Genomic DNA, 17,145 nt, shown 5'->3' on the forward strand with positions numbered 1-17,145 from the left:
GGATGGGGATATGCGGACCTCATATATTAAGGGTCTTACGGCATATATGGCTGCTGTGACCTCTATAGCTGTGGCAATGCAATTCCCATTAGCACTACAGTGAGGAATCCTGATGGACTAGTTAGTCGTAAGATCAGGAGCCAAGATCACATCATAGGTAGAGAGTGGTACATACAGGTAGAGAGCAGTACAGTACATGTAGTACAGGTAGAGAGCAGTACAGTACATGTAGTACAGGTAGAGAGCAGTACAGTACATGTAGTACAGGTAGAGGGCAGTACAGGACATGTAGTACAGGTAGAGAGCAGTACAGTACATGTAGTACAGGTAGAGGGCAGTACAGTACATGTAGTACAGGTAGAGGGCAGTACAGGACATGTAGTACAGGTAGAGGGCAGTACAGGGCATGTAGTACAGGTAGAGAGCAGTACAGTAAATGTAGAACAGGTAGAGGGCAGTACAGTACATGTAGTACAGGTAGAGAGCAGTACAGTACATGTAGTACAGGTAGAGAGTAGTACAGGACATGTAGTACAGGTAGAGAGCAGTACAGTACATGTAGTACAGGTAGAGGACAGTACAGGACATGTAGTACAGGTAGAGAGCAGTACAGAACATGTAGTACGGGTAGAGGGCAGTACAGTACATGTACTACAGGTAGGAGGCAGTACAGGACATGTAGTACAGGTAGAGAGCAGTACAGTACATGTAGTACAGGTAGAGGACAGTACGGTACATGTAGTACAGGTAGAGGGCAGGACATGTAATACAGGTAGAGGACAGTACAGTACATGTAGTACAGGTAGAGAGCAGTACAGGACTTGTAGTACAGGTAGAGGGCAGTACAGTACATGTAGTAAAGGGAGAGGACAGTACAGGACATGTAGTAAAGGTAGAGAGCCGTACAGGACATGTGGTACAGGTAGAGGGCAGTACAGGGCTTGTAGTAGAGGTAGAGAGCAGTAAAGGATATGTAGTAAAGGTAGAGGACAGTACAGGACATGTAGTAAAGGTAGAGAGCAGTACAGGACATGTGGTACAGGTAGAGGGCAGTACATGAAGTACAGGTAGATAGCAATAGAGGACATGTAGTACAGGTAGAGAGCAGTACAGTACATGTAGTACAGGTAGAGGGGCAGTACAGTACATGTAGTACAGGTAGAGGGCAGTACAGTACATGTACTACATGTAGAGTGCAGTACAGGACATGTAGTACAGGTAGAGGGCAGTACAGTACATGTAGTACAGGTAGGGGGCTGTACAGGACATGTAGTACGGGTAGAGGGCAGTACAGTACATGTAGTAAAGGTAGGGGACAGCACAGGACATGTACAGGTAGAAGGCAGTACAGGACATGTAGTACAGGTGAAGAGCAGTACAGTACATTTAGTACAGGTAGAGAGCAATACAGGACATGTAGTACAGGTAGAGAGCAGTACAGTACATGTATTACAGGTAGAGGGCAGTACTGTACATGTAGTAAAGGTAGAGGTCAGTACATGTAGTACAGGTAGAGAGCAGTACAGTACATGTAGTACAAGTAGAGGGCAGTACTGTACATGTAGTACAGGTAGAGGGTAGTACAGGACATGTAGTACCGGTAGAGGGCAGTACAGTACATGTAGTACAGGTAGAGACAGTCCAGGACATGTAGTACAGGTAGGGGGCAGTACAGTACATGTAGTACAGGTAGAGGGCAGTACAGTACATGTTGTACAGGTAGAAATCAGTACAGTACATGTAGTACAGGTAGTGAGCAGTACAGAACATGTAGTACAGGTAGAAGGCAGTACAGAACATGTAATACAGGTAGAGGGCAGTACAGTACATGTAGTACAGGTAGAGAGCAGTATAGTACATGTAGTACAGGTAGAGGGCAGTACTGTACATGTAGCAAAGGTAGAGGGCAGTACAGTACATGTAGTACAGGTAGAGGGCAGTTTAGTACATGTAGTACAGGTAGAGGACAGTACAGGACATGTATTACAGGTAGAGGGCAGTACAGTACATGTAGTACAGGTAGAGAGCAGTACAGTACATGTAGTACAGGTCTAGGGCAGTACAGGAAATGTAGTACAAGTAGAGAGCAGTACAGGACATGTAGTACAGGTAGAGGGCAGTACAGGACATGTAGTTCAGGTAGAGGGCAGTACAGGACATGTAGTACAAGTAGAGGACAGTACAGTACATGTAGTACAGGTAGAGGGCAGTACAGGACATGCAGTACAGGTAGAAGGCAGTACAGGACATGTAGTACAGGTAGAGGGTAGTACAGGACATGTAGTACAGGTAGAGGGCAGTACAGTACATGTAGTACAGGTAGAGAGCAGTACAGGACATGTAGTACAGGTAGAGGGCAGTACAGGACATGTAGTACAGGTAGAGGGCAGTAGAGTACATGTAGTACAGGTAGAGAGCAGTACAGGATATGTAGTACAGGTAGAGGGTAGTACAGTACACGTAGTACAGGTAGAGGACAGTACAGTACATGTAGTACAGGTAGAGGGTAGTACAGTACATGTAGTACAGGTAGAGGCAGTACAGGACATGTAGTACAGGTAGAGGGCAGTACAGGACATGCAAAACAGGTAGAAGGCAGTACAGTACATGTACTACAAGTATAGAGCAGTACAGGACATGTAGTACAGGTAGAGGGCAGTACAGGACATGCAGTACAGGTAGAAGGCAGTAAAGTACATGTAGTACAGGCAGAGAGCAGTACAGGACATTTAGTACAGGTAGAGGGCAGTACATGACATGTAATGCAGGTAGAGGGCAGTACAGTACATGTAGTACAGGTAGAGAGCAGAACAGGATATGTAGTACAGGTAGAGGACAGTACATTACATGTAGTACAGGTAAAGGGCAGTACAGGACATGCAGTACAGGTAGAGGGCAGTACAGGACATGTAGTACAGATAGAGGGCAGTACAGGACATGTAGTACAGGTAGTGGGCAGTACAGGACATGCAGTACAGGTAGAGAGCAGTACAGGACATGTAGTACTGGTAGGGGACAGAACAGTACATGTAGTACAGGTAGAGGGCAGTACAGGACATGTAGTACAGGTAGAGGACAGTAAACTACATGTAGTACAGGTAGAGGGCAGTACAGGACATGTAGTACAGGTAGAAGGCAGTACAGTACATGTAGTTCAGGTATGGGGCAGTACAGTACGTGTAGTACAGGTAGAGGGCAGTACAGGACATGTAGTACAGGTAGAGAGCAGTACAGTACATGTAGTGCAGGTAGAGGGCAGTACAGTACATGTAGTAAAGGTAGAGGACAGTACAGTACATGTAGTACAGGTAGAGAGCAGTACAGTACATGTAGTACAGGTAGAGAGGAGTACAGGACATGTAGTACAGGTAGAGGGCAGTACAGTACATGTAGTACAGGTAGAGGGCAGTACAGGACATGTAGTACAGGTAGAGAGGAGTACAGGACATGTAGTACAGGTAGAGGGCAGTACAGTACATGTAGTACAGGTAGAGGGCAGTACAGGACATGTAGTACAGGTAGAGAGCAGTACAGTACATGTAGTACAGGTAGAGGGCAGTACAGGACATCTAGTACAGGTAGAGGGCAGTACAGGACATGTAGTACAGGTAGAGAGCAGTACAGTACATGTAGTGCAGGCAGAGGGCAGTACAGTACATGTAGTACAGGTAAAGAGCAGTACAGTACATGTAGTACAGGTAGAGGGCAGTACAGTACATGTAGTAAAGGTAGAGGACAGTACAGTACATGTAGTACAGGTAGAGAGCAGTACAGTACATGTAGTACAGGTAGAGAGGAGTACAGGACATGTAGTACAGGTAGAGGGCAGTACAGTACATGTAGTACAGGTAGAGGGCAGTACAGGACATGTAGTACAGGTAGAGGGCAGTACATGACATGTAGTACAGGTAGAGAGCAGTACAGGACATGTAGTACAGGTAGAGAGCAGTACAGTACATGTAGTACAGGTAGAGGGCAGTACAGTACATGTAGTACAGGTAGAGGGCAGTACAGGACATGTCATGCAGGTAGAGGGCAGTACAGTACATGTAGTACAGGTAGAGGGCAGTACAGAACATGTAGTACAGGTAGAGGGCAGTACAGGACATGCAGTACAGGTATAAGGCAGTACAGTACATGTAGTACAGGTAGAGAGCAGTACAGGACATGTAGTTCAGGTAGAGGGCAGTACAGAACATGTAGTGCAGGTAGAGGGCAGTACAGTACATGTAGTACAGGTAGAGAGCAGTACAGGATATGTAGTACAGGTAGAGGGTAGTACAGTACATGTAGTGCAGGTAGAGGCAGTACAGGATATGTAGTACAGGTAGAGGGCAGTACAGTACATGTAGTACAGGTAGAGGCAGTATAGGACATGTATTACAGGTAGAGGACAGTACAGTACATGAAGTACAGGTAAAGGGCAGTACAGGACATGCAGTACAGGTAGAGAGCAGTACAGGACATGTAGTACAGGTAGAGAGCAGTACAGGACATGTAGTACTGGTAGAGGACAGTACAGTACATGTAGTACAGTACATGTAGTACAGGTAGAGGGCAGTACAGTACATGTAGTACAGGTAGAGAGCAGTACAGTACATGTAGTACAGGTAGAGGGCAGTACAGTACATGTAGTAAAGGTAGAGGACAGTACAGTACATGTAGTACAGGTAGAGAGCAGTACAGTACATGTAGTACAGGTAGAGAGGAGTACAGGACATGTAGTACAGGTAGAGGGCAGTACAGTACATGTAGTACAGGTAGAGGGCAGTACAGGACATGTAGTACAGGTAGAGGGCAGTACATGACATGTAGTACAGGTAGAGAGCAGTACAGGACATGTAGTACAGGTAGAGAGCAGTACAGTACATGTAGTACAGGTAGAGGGCAGTACAGTACATGTAGTACAGGTAGAGGGCAGTACAGGACATGTCGTGCAGGTAGAGGGCAGTACAGTACATGTAGTACAGGTAGAGGGCAGTACAGAACATGTAGTACAGGTAGAGGGCAGTACAGGACATGCAGTACAGGTATAAGGCAGTACAGTACATGTAGTACAGGTAGAGAGCAGTACAGGACATGTAGTTCAGGTAGAGGGCAGTACAGAACATGTAGTGCAGGTAGAGGGCAGTACAGTACATGTAGTACAGGTAGAGAGCAGTACAGGATATGTAGTACAGGTAGAGGGTAGTACAGTACATGTAGTGCAGGTAGAGGCAGTACAGGATATGTAGTACAGGTAGAGGGCAGTACAGTACATGTAGTACAGGTAGAGGCAGTATAGGACATGTATTACAGGTAGAGGACAGTACAGTACATGAAGTACAGGTAAAGGGCAGTACAGGACATGCAGTACAGGTAGAGAGCAGTACAGGACATGTAGTACAGGTAGAGAGCAGTACAGCCCATGTAGTACTGGTAGAGGACAGTACAGTACATGTAGTACAGTACATGTAGTACAGGTAGAGGGCAGTACAGTACATGTAGTACAGGTAGAGGACAGTGCAGTACATGTAGTACAGTTAGAGGGCAGTACAGGACATGTAGTACAGGTAGAAGGCAGTATAGTACATGTAGTACAGGTAGAGGGCAGTACAGTACATGTAGTACAGGTAGAGGACAGTACAGTACATGTAGTACAGGTAGAGGGCAGTACAGGACATGTAGTACAGGTAGAGGACAGTACAGTACATGTAGTACAGGTAGAGGGCAGTACAGGACATGTAGTACAGGTAGAGAGCAGTACAGGACATGTAGTACAGGTAGAGGGCAGTACAGGACATGTAGTACAGGTAGAGAGCAGTACAGTACTTGTAGTACAGGTAGAGGGCAGTACACGACATGTAGTGCAGGTAGAGGGCAGTACAGGACATGTAGTACAGGTAGAGAGCAGTACAGTACATGTAGTACAGGTAGAAGGCCGCACAGTACATGCAGTACAGTTAGCAGTAAATTTTATGTATTTTTAGAGGTTTTTTTTATGATGAGTTAACCCTATAGTTTTGGTGCACATTAAGATTTCCTATCTCTTCTATGATTACCCTGAGACCGCTATCTCTCCGCACAGAAAATTGAAGCCTGTGTGAGGATCCTCCATACATATCCTGATGGATACATCTCCATATTCAGATTCTTCCTCACTGGGATCGAAATAATTTTGAGGAGATTTGATCTAATAACCAGTGTGATGCTCCCGGAAAAAGCCAGCACCAGAGGGATGATGTATTTAAGATAAAAGGGCGGCGTAGTCTTATCTAGCCTGGTGTAGCCTGCGGGGCGCAATCTGCTGCTTAGAGAATACCTAGGGCCTCCCTTCATAATGGCTGACTGACGTCTCACACAGCCCGGGGGACGGGGGACGATCTCCTTATGCCGTACACATCCATCCGCATAAATGTAATCTAACGGCATCCACAGTTAAAGGGGTCAAGAAGAATGAAAGAAACTGCAGCTTTATCAGAGAAATAGCGCCCCCGCAGTGCATGGGTTGTGTTTGGTATTGCAGCTCTGTCTCAGCTCATAGAGCAGGCAGGTCACTATCAATTTTGTATATTTGTTTGTAATTTATACTATGAAGTGGATGACACTTCTTAGGGGCAATGAGAGAGGGACTGCTATGGGGTAGCGTGGTAGAAACTGCTATGGGGGTAGCGTGGTAGAAACTGCTATGGGGACAGCATGGAAGGGACTTTTATGGGGGCAGCATGGAAGGAACTTTTATGGGGGCAGCATGGAAGGAACTTTTATGGGGGCAGCATGGAAGGAACTTTTATGGGGGCAGCATGGAAGGAACTGCTAAGGGGCAGCATGGTAGGAACTGCTAAGGGGCAGCGTGGTAGGAACTGCTATGGGGGCAGCATGGAAGGAACTTTTATGGGGGCAGCATGGAAGGAACTGCTATGGGGGCAGCATGGTAGGAACTGCTAAGGGGCAGCGTGGTAGGAACTGCTATGGGGGCAGCATGGAAGGAACTGCTATGGGGGCAGCATGGAAGGAACTTTTATGGGGGCAGCGTTATAGGAACTGCTATGGGGGCAGCATGGAAGGAACTTTTATGGGGGCAGCATGGAAGGAACTGCTATGGGGGCAGCATGGAAGGAACTGCTATGGGGGCAGCATGGAAGGAACTGCTATGGGGGCAGCATGGAAGGAACTGCTATGGGGGCAGCATGGAAGGAACTGCTATGGGGGCAGCATGGAAGGAACTGCTATGGGGGCAGCATGGAAGGAACAGCTATGGGGGCAGCGTGGTAGGAACTGCTTTGGGTGCAGCATGGAAGGAACAGCTATGGGGGCAGCATGGAAGGAACTGCTATGGGGGCAGCGTAGTAGGAACTGCTATGGGGGCAGCGTGGTAGGAACTACTATGGGGGCAGCATGGAAGGAACAGCTATGGGGGCAGCATGGAAGGAACTGCTATGGGGGCAGCATGGTAGGAACTGCTTTGGGGGCAGCGTGGTAGGAACTGCTTTTGGTGCAGCTTGGTAGGAACTGCTATGGGGGCAGCATGGAAGGAACTTTTATGGGGGCAGCATGGAAGGAACTTTTATGGGGGCAGCATGGAAGGAACTGCTAAGGGGCAGCATGGTAGGAACTGCTAAGGGGCAGCGTGGTAGGAACTGCTATGGGGGCAGCATGGAAGGAACTGCTATGGGGGCAGCATGGAAGGAACTTTTATGGGGGCAGCGTTATAGGAACTGCTATGGGGGCAGCATGGAAGGAACTTTTATGGGGGCAGCATGGAAGGAACTGCTATGGGGGCAGCATGGAAGGAACTGCTATGGGGGCAGCATGGAAGGAACTGCTATGGGGGCAGCATGGAAGGAACTGCTATGGGGGCAGCATGGAAGGAACTGCTATGGGGGCAGCATGGAAGGAACTGCTATGGGGGCAGCATGGAAGGAACAGCTATGGGGGCAGCGTGGTAGGAACTGCTTTGGGTGCAGCATGGAAGGAACAGCTATGGGGGCAGCATGGAAGGAACTGCTATGGGGGCAGCGTAGTAGGAACTGCTATGGGGGCAGCGTGGTAGGAACTACTATGGGGGCAGCATGGAAGGAACAGCTATGGGGGCAGCATGGAAGGAACTGCTATGGGGGCAGCATGGTAGGAACTGCTTTGGGGGCAGCGTGGTAGGAACTGCTTTTGGTGCAGCTTGGTAGGAACTGCTATGGGGGAAATCTGACTGGTACTTCTATGGGGGGCAATGTAGTGGGAAATATCAAACTGTAACTGCTCATTGAAGTCTATGGAGAGGGGAGGGTTGAGCAGGAGTAGAGTGAAACAGGAGAGACCCAGGCACAGACAGAAGCTGCGGGAGAAAATAGTAAGTTTCTATCTGACCCAAAGTGCTTTATTTTCACAAGTACAGGTAAGTACTTCTAAGTACCTCTCTTTATTTTCCTATATGACCATGGTGATGCATCTAAGAGAGAGAGAGAGGAGAGACAGAAATACTAACAGAGCATGCTTGAAACAATAGTAGGTTTCTATTTGGCCCCAAGTGTTTTATTATCATCAGTACAGTTCAGTACTTATGTATAATGTGCTGAATGATTCTCAGTGAGAGGAGAGAAACACGGGCACAAATAGAAGCTGCTGGAGATAATAGAAAGTTTCTATCTGACCCCAAGTGCTTTATTCCTATCAGTGCAGTAGCACTTCCTAAAACTTTCCTCCATGATCCTGCTGATGCTTCTAAGTGAGAGAACAGAGACATGGTGCACACAGAGGCTGCAAATTATAGTAAGCTTCTATCTTACCCCTAGTGCTTTATTCACACTATTTTATGCATTTCTTTATAATGTCCTGCAGATGAGTAACAGAGTTATGGAGCAGATTCTCCTCTTCCTTCTGTGTGCAGTGTATGGGAGACATGATAGCAGCTTGTCTCCAGCCACCAGCTCCGAGACAACTGAGGCCGCAGAGGTCAAATTTGGGGAAGTAAAGATCAGGGGCATTGCTATAGGTGACGCATGTGGTCCGGGTACCTGAGAGACAGCAGTATTATCAATACATGGGAGTTTGATTTGGGATCCGTAATTTTGTACCACAAGGGGGGGGGCAGTCAGGAGACCCCCTTATAGATAATATGGGAGCACCTGGGGATGTTACTATATAAAGAGAATCTAATAACAACATAAACAATGTAGTAAATATTATAATTAATTTACATAATTGTCCACCTTGAAGATCAGCAATTAAGCTGTAACGAGCTGCTGGAGCCCCCTGTATGGCGCTAACCTTTCCGTTATTAAACCGGAGCTTTCCCATTAGCACCCAGGACCTCACGTGGGAGTTTGCCGAACAACCCAAGGTGATCCCAACGTCCAATCAGATGCTACAAGGGGTCTCTGTACTGGAACTGGGGCTTGATGAGTTTATGCTAATGAAGTATTTTTTCTAAATGTCAGATATGCATTCATAATGAACTAATATAGAAAAGTATTCAGGATCCTGGTGATTGTTACTCATGGGGGTTGTAGTTGCGGGAATATCAAAATAATTGTAAGAAGAAGAGGAAAACGACAGAGGAATGTCACGTAAAATGCGTTACTGTCACTTTAAATTGTAGGCAACCTAGGCCCCTGTCTAAGGTGCTACTGATTGAAGGGGAACATTTTATGAATTAGAGGAATGTCACTAGAGGATTGGTTTTACCACAAAGATATTTAAAAGGAACCTATCAGCAGCTGTGACCATGTAGACTGCAGCCAGTGTTAGGTATTGTCCCTGGAGAGATGTGTAATCAGACCTTTCTGACTATGCAGACAGGAGCCAGTGCTATATATTATCTTTGGAAGGTGAAATGTTACCTTTGTGTGTGCTGTTAGTAGCAGCAGGACTGTGAAATGTGGATTTATATTTCCGGATTGTCATCACACTGCAGTGTTATGTGCTCTCTGCAGCCCGAATAAAGCATTTTCTGTGGGGAGATGTGTAATCAGACCTTTGTGTATATTTTTAGTAGCAGCAGAACTGTGAAATATGGGTTTATATTCCAGGATTGTAGCTTCTCCGAAGTGCACTAGCGGTCATATCCTCACACAGCTCAGCTCTGTGTCTGCTCTGAGTAAATGCTGTTGCAGGACTCCAGGTGAATACTACAGGAGGAGAGGCGCCCTGGAGGAGGTCAAATCCAGGCAAACAGAGAGCAGTAGTGATAGGAGGACACACAGTGCTCTGGGAAAAGTTGAAATCTTGGAATATGAATACATTTTTCATGATCCTGCTGTTATTATCAACATACATGAAGGTGTTATTACACATATGTCCGGGGCAGCTACCTAGTACTGTGTGCAGAGAGCTAAGAACAATGCAGTGTGAGGACATGCCCACAGTGCACTTGGAGAAACTGCAATCCTGATACATAAATCCATATTACACAGTCCTGCTGCTACTAAAAAATATACACAAAGGTCTGATTACACATCTCCCCACTGAAAATGCCTAATTCAGGCTGCAGAAAGCCCAGGACACTACAGTGTGAGGACAATCCAGGAAATATAAATCCACATTTCACAGTCCTGCTGGTACTAAAAATATACACAAAGGTCTGATTACACATCTCCGCACGGAAAATGCTTCATTCGGGCTGCAGATAGCAGAGTACACTGCAGTGTGAGGACAATCCAGGAAATATAAATAAACATTTCACAGTCCTGCTGCTACTAACAGCACACACAAAGATAATATTTCACTGGCTACTGTCTGCATAGTCAATATACATGACAGTTCCCCTTTAACTTTGTCCATGCAGTAAATTTGGAGCTGAGAATATTTCAAAATGATCTGAAATGTTTTGATAACTTTTAGGAGCAATTGGATTTTAGCAATTGGATTAATATGAACAAACTTTATTAACAAAAGACAAGCCGTCACTAATATTGTCTTGCTCATTTCACTGCTTGTAGCAAACATGTGGGCTTTATAAATGACAATATTCATTGATTTTAAATAAGCCGGAACTAATTCCTTCCATTAGAGTTTATTAGCTCCGTCCACAGAAGTGTCTAACAAGACTTTATGAGAGAGTAAATTGCATGCGTAACAATCACGGGGAAATTGCTTTCATATTCTATAATTGGGGGATATTGGTTTTAAGTAGCATGGGATTTGCTTTCATTTATGACACATTTTGGGACCATAATTGGTCACAAAGAATAGAAAGCCACCTTAAAGGGAACCTGTCAGCAGGCAAATCGCTATAAGAAACTACAATAACTTGCACGTCCGGTTGCATGTGTGATGGTCATGTCTATAAATTGAGACCGCTGTCTGCTGCCAGAAAAATGAACTTATATTCATGGTCCGCTTCCAGTCAGGTGGGTGGGGCTCTGGGCACTGCAGTCAAGGAGGCGCCGGCCTTCTCTACATAACCGCGCATCCGTATCTCCCTGTAATCTCTGTCTCATCTCAATTCTCGCACATGCGCTGGTCATCTCTGCTCCAATCCAGTGTGTATGCGGAGGAAGAAAGGTGCACTGCGCATGCGCGAAAATTGAGACTAGACCGTGGCAGGCCAAGGAGAGGTCAAGAAGCAGGGCCTGCTTTGGCAACAGGGAGATAAGGAGACGCAGTCATGTAAAGATGCGGCTGTGCGGGCTGGCACCTCCTTGACTGCTGTCCCCTGGAACCCCACCCCCCTGACTGGAAGCGACCATGAATATAAGTTCATTTTTCTGGCTGCAGGAATGTCCACTTACATGCAACCGGCCATACAAGATACTTATTGTGGTTTCATATCGAATCGCCTAGTGACAGGTTCCCTTTAATAAACCATTTTATTCTAGGGATACATAGTGGGGCACATTTACTAAGGGCAGTGCAGTGTGTACTAGGTGCAGTTACCTGTGTAGTGTGCAGGGGGCGCTTCTGGTGACCCGTTCTTCATGAATCTGGCGCTTTTGCACTGTTCCGACAGAGTGCACCACTTTTTCTTGGTGCACATGCACGTGCAACACACTTCTGTCGGATTCTGCATGTGATGTCTGTCGCACGGTCCGACTGAGCACCGGAACGCCCCCTAATTTGTGTCGCATAAGGAATAGGGTAGCTGCGCCACAAAACGGTCACGTGCGACACAAATGTGGCGCGGACAATTCTTAAATACATGTGCAAGCAGTTTACACCTAAAAGAACGTGCAAAGTCCAACAGAAAACCGGCGCAAGCACCTTAGTAAATGTGCCCCATTGTGTAGCTACAACACCTGCAATACCTGAATACACAGCACCTGGTAAGAAATGGCGCAGAGGTCCAGAGAGAGACACAAGACGCCAGATTTTTCCTGTTTATACTTAAAGTAGAACATCAGAAAGATGAACGCTGAAGTGTCTGACAGTCTGGAGAATCGCCCATCAGTCCCGCGTATCCGCCACTCATCTCCGTATTCTGTCCTCCTCCACCATCTGTTTCAGGACTGCAGGAAACCACCGAGGATCACAAGAAAAACCTTCTAGAAACATCATGCAGAAGCTGCTTCTCACACAATAAACGTATGGTTATTACATCCTGTTATTACGCTCCAGGGTGATATATATTAGTGGTAAAGTTCACCTGTAAAGGAGAAAAGCTGAAACTTTCATAAATGACACTCCCTGGTGATGTCACTGGGTATTTTTTTGTGATTTTGAATACAATGCATTTCTATATGGATGGGTGGATTAGAGTACAAGGGAATAAGGTTATAGGTGGATTACAATAAAGGGGATAAGGTTATAGGTTCATTAGAGTACAAGGGATAAGGTTATAGATGGATTAGAGTACAAGGGAGAAGGTTATAGATGGATTAGAGTACAAGGGATAAGGTTATAGATGGATTAGAGTACAAGGGGATAAGGTTATAGATGGATTAGAGAACAAGGGGATAAGGTTATAGGTGGATTAGAGTACAAGGGAATATGGTTATAGTAGGATTAGAGTACAATAGAATAAGGTTATAGGTCCATTAAAGAGAACAAGTGGATAATGTTATTGTTGGATTACAGCACAGGGGAATAAGCCATAGGTGGATTAGCGTACAAGGGAATAAGGTTATAGGTCCATTAGAGTACAAGGGATAAGGTTATAGAGGGATTAGAGTACAAGGGGATAAGGTTATAAATGTATTAGAGTACAAGGGGATAAGGTTATAGGTGGATTAGAGTACAAGGGAATAAGGTTATAGGTCAATTAGAGAACAAGTGGGTATGGTTATATATCGATTAGAATATAAGGGTATAAGTTATAGGTGGATTACAGCACAAGGGCATAAGTTATAGGTCGTTTAGTGTACAAGGGAATATGGTTATAGGTGAATTAGAGTACAAGGGAATAAGGTTATAGGTAAATTAGAGTACAAGGGGATAAGGTTATAGGTGAATTAGAGCACAAGGGAATAAGATATAGGTGGATTAGTGTACAAGGGAATATGGTTATAGGTGAATTAGAGTACAAGGGAATAAGGTTATAGGTAAATTAGAGTACAAGGGGATAAGGTTATAGGTGAATTAGAGCACAAGGGAATAAGATATAGGTGGATTAGTGTACAAGGGAATATGGTTATAGGTGAATTAGAGTACAAAAGAATAAGGTTATAAGTGTATTAGAGTACAAGGACGGATTATAAGACTTCTTATAAGGCATCTATGGGGTATTTCTGTTTACAATGTACAATTATAAGAATGGACTGTACAGAGATCTCTGTAATGATTTTTTTTTAATACTTAGGTATTTAACCATGACAAAGGAGCTGTCCTCTACAGCAAGAGGAAAGAAATTATAAAGTTATTTTGTGTTTTTACAGACTAGGAAGGCTCCACATGCTGGATGCTGCTGCTCCGGTATTTTCCCACAATGTTCCCTATGGGTAGACGGAATGCATAACCAACTAATAATGAATCAGTCATGCCATGTGATATTACTTACTAAGTGTACTTTATATTTGTGCCAGTGGGTGGTGCTGTCCAGTTTGGAAACCCCACGTCAATTGATGGGACCCCCAACAGTGCTTTGCAGGGGGTCTGGCTGCTGTGGGAACTGAAATGTACATGGGTGACTACACAGACTGTTTATTAATAGCCATAGTCCTTACATATACATAGAGACGTATGTAGATTTTATTGAAACTGAATCAAAATATCAAGTACCCAAAGCCATAAGTTTTGCATGTCATCCAAAAACTGCTTGCTGTCAGTGAATGGGACCCATCATGTCCCTGCCCATAGTCAGTAGCCCTGTACATAGCTCGTCCTGCTGAGAAATGGAGACAATAGTATCCAGTCTAGACAATGCTCTGTGAGCTAAACACATCAACAGCAGCTGCACAGATCTCTCTGCTGGTTTGTTACAATGTATCAGTCTGGAATACAGGCTGTTTATCTTACAGAGCATCTAGACTAGATACAATTCTCTCCATTCAGGGACCCTGTATATAGCTCGTCCTGCTCTCAGCTGAGAGGTGTCCAGTCTAGACAATGCTCTGTGAGCCAACAGCAGTTGCACAGATCTCTCTGCTGGTTTGCTACAATGTATCATTCTCCAGGTAGTTTAGCTCACAGAGCATTGTCTAGACTAGATACAGTTGTCTCCATTCAGAGACTATTGTTTCCAGTCTAGACAATGCTCTGTGAGATTTTTATCACTGACATGAAGCAGGGTTTTTTCTTGTAGGAACTTGATATTAAGAGTTACAAATGATATTTTATTTGGGTGAAACTCAGAAATGATTTAAATTCTTTGCTCCTGACCACTTGATGCTACACTCTATCTCTGATTTCTCAGGCTGGGCAGCACCTTCCTGGCATGGTGCGCTCCTTGATCTCGTGTGGATGATCTTATTGCTGGAGTAATACGAGCGACCATCTGGTATTTCATTTGTTATATCAGCAAATCTCGGGAACCGGTGCCTGGTTTCAGCTGCTTTCAGGTTCTCAGTGGGTGCCGGGGTCTGCTCCGCACATCATCTACAGAGATCTGTGGAACAAATCTTTCCATATGAGTCATAACCATTCATTACATTACATGGATGGTCGAAGAAAGGGGGGCACGGGGAGTGGGCAGACAGCAGCGGTATGAATCCTCTGCCTATCCTTCAGGCAGCACTGACCACTCTGGCTTATGAAGGGTTAAGAGAGAATTTTTTTTCAATCCTGGGATGCAGTTGGATTTAGAGAGACAGTGAAAGACAGAGAAGATAATGGGGCACATTTACTACCCCGGTCTGGAGGAGATCCCGAACAATGCACTGTGCCGTGATTCGAGAAGTCCGTGGTCCCGATTGCTGAATGTGTCACTTCCCCGTTCTGGTCCGCCGGAGTTCCCAATCTTCTTCCCGGTGCATGGAAGTGCATTGATTGCGACACAATTTTTAAGTTAAATCCCGCGATTTGTCTGAATCCGGTGGAACGTCCAATGGCCCACCCCCCCATTTGTGTTGCATGAAAGCCGGCGCAACAGCACCAAAATCCGATCGCGTGCGACAGATTCCCCTTCTAAATCCCTGTCCCAGTTGCGCGATCCCCAAAAAAGTCGGAAAACCTGAGGGAAATGCGGCCACGGGACCCTTAGTAAATAAGCCCCAAAGTGATGTGCATTTTGTGTGTCACTACAAACCTTCCAATCATGGATTAAGAGCGACTGTCCTAGATTTGGGGTGCTGTCCTAGTGGTGATGATGGCCCAGTTGTAGCAATATCTCCATCTTAAGGAGGCAACAAAGTTGGTGGGCCACAATAGGGGTAATTATAGCTTAGTAGACCACCATGGGCAGGGGTGGGGGAACAATGTGGGGTACAGGCAGTCTCCTACTTAAGGACACGCGACTTACAGACAACCCATAGTTAAAGACGGACCCCTCTGCCCACTGTGACCTCTGGTGACTTCTCTGGATGTTACTATAGTCTCAGACTGCAATGATCAGCTGTAAGGTGTCTGTAATGAAGCTTTATTAATAATCCTTGGTCCCATTACAGCAAAAAATTTTGAAACTCCAATTGTCACAGGGGTAAAAAAAAAAATTTTGTCTGGATCTACCATTATGAAATATACAGTTTCTACTTACATACAAATTCAACTTAAGAACAAACCTACGGATGCTATCTTGTACGTAATCCCGGGACTGCCTGTAGTTATAAGTGGGAGGGACATTCTTTTTTCAGAAAGTTGTGAAGTATGAATAACAGGATAAATCAAAAAGTCCCAAAACACCCTTTTATTTTAGAAAACACATATCTGAATACCCCAGCAAGTAATGGATGAGGGAGCCTATCTTCTAGTTAATTTCTGGAACACAGCTGCCATCTTGAAATCATATGTATTGGATTAAGGGTAATTGGAAGTGGGTTATGTAACGTATCCAAGAAGACCGCAATTGTCTTAGAAAACCATAACCACAATCAAAATTGTGATACCTCTTGTGGTTTAATAGGTAGGAGGTAGGATTTTACAGTGTGCACTATTTCCTATATATGTATGTTTTGCTAAGAATGAGGAAATGTTTTTATTTAAGTTAAATGTTTCCTGTAGTAAAGCGGGCTGTGATTGGCTAGCTCCCTGGATCCTTCCAGAAACTGAGTTTAAAAAGTCTGTAAATATAGGCTCAGCTATGGGGTACTGGGATATTCTGCCTTAAGTTACTGAAACTGATAGATTGCTGATATTGTACTGCTGAGATTGATCCACCGACCACTGATCCAGGCTCAGGTACTTATTGCTGGTTCCTGCCATCCAGAGAAATTCTGCTTGTCTACAGCTAGCCAACCCAACAATCCTGCTCATCCTCAGAGAGAGGAATTCTGCACAGTCTGTTACCTTCTGCTGAGAGTAGGCCAAATAAAGGAACCATGAGTTTTCATCATCTCCATTTTTTGTGTAAATACCTGGATAAGCAGTTTCCATCACTTACCATCTGCTGGTACCTGTCACCTACACCGGGAGTACCCCAGGGGGAATCTTACTGTCACGTGTCCTATTCTTCATATTGCTTCACCCTGCTGGCCCTGACACTCGGACTGTGCTACCAGGATATCTGAAGCTAGGCTGCAACCAAGACGCCCACTCCATTCCTAGTATCTACTGTTGGTCCCTGGTGAGGATGTCCCATGTTGTCCATGGTGCTGAATACAGAGCTGAAGGCCCTGGATCCAATTGTTATGAACCTGCCTGAGA

The sequence above is a fragment of the Engystomops pustulosus genome, chromosome 1 (genome assembly GCF_040894005.1).
Source record: "Engystomops pustulosus chromosome 1, aEngPut4.maternal, whole genome shotgun sequence".
NCBI lineage: Eukaryota > Metazoa > Chordata > Amphibia > Anura > Leptodactylidae > Engystomops > Engystomops pustulosus.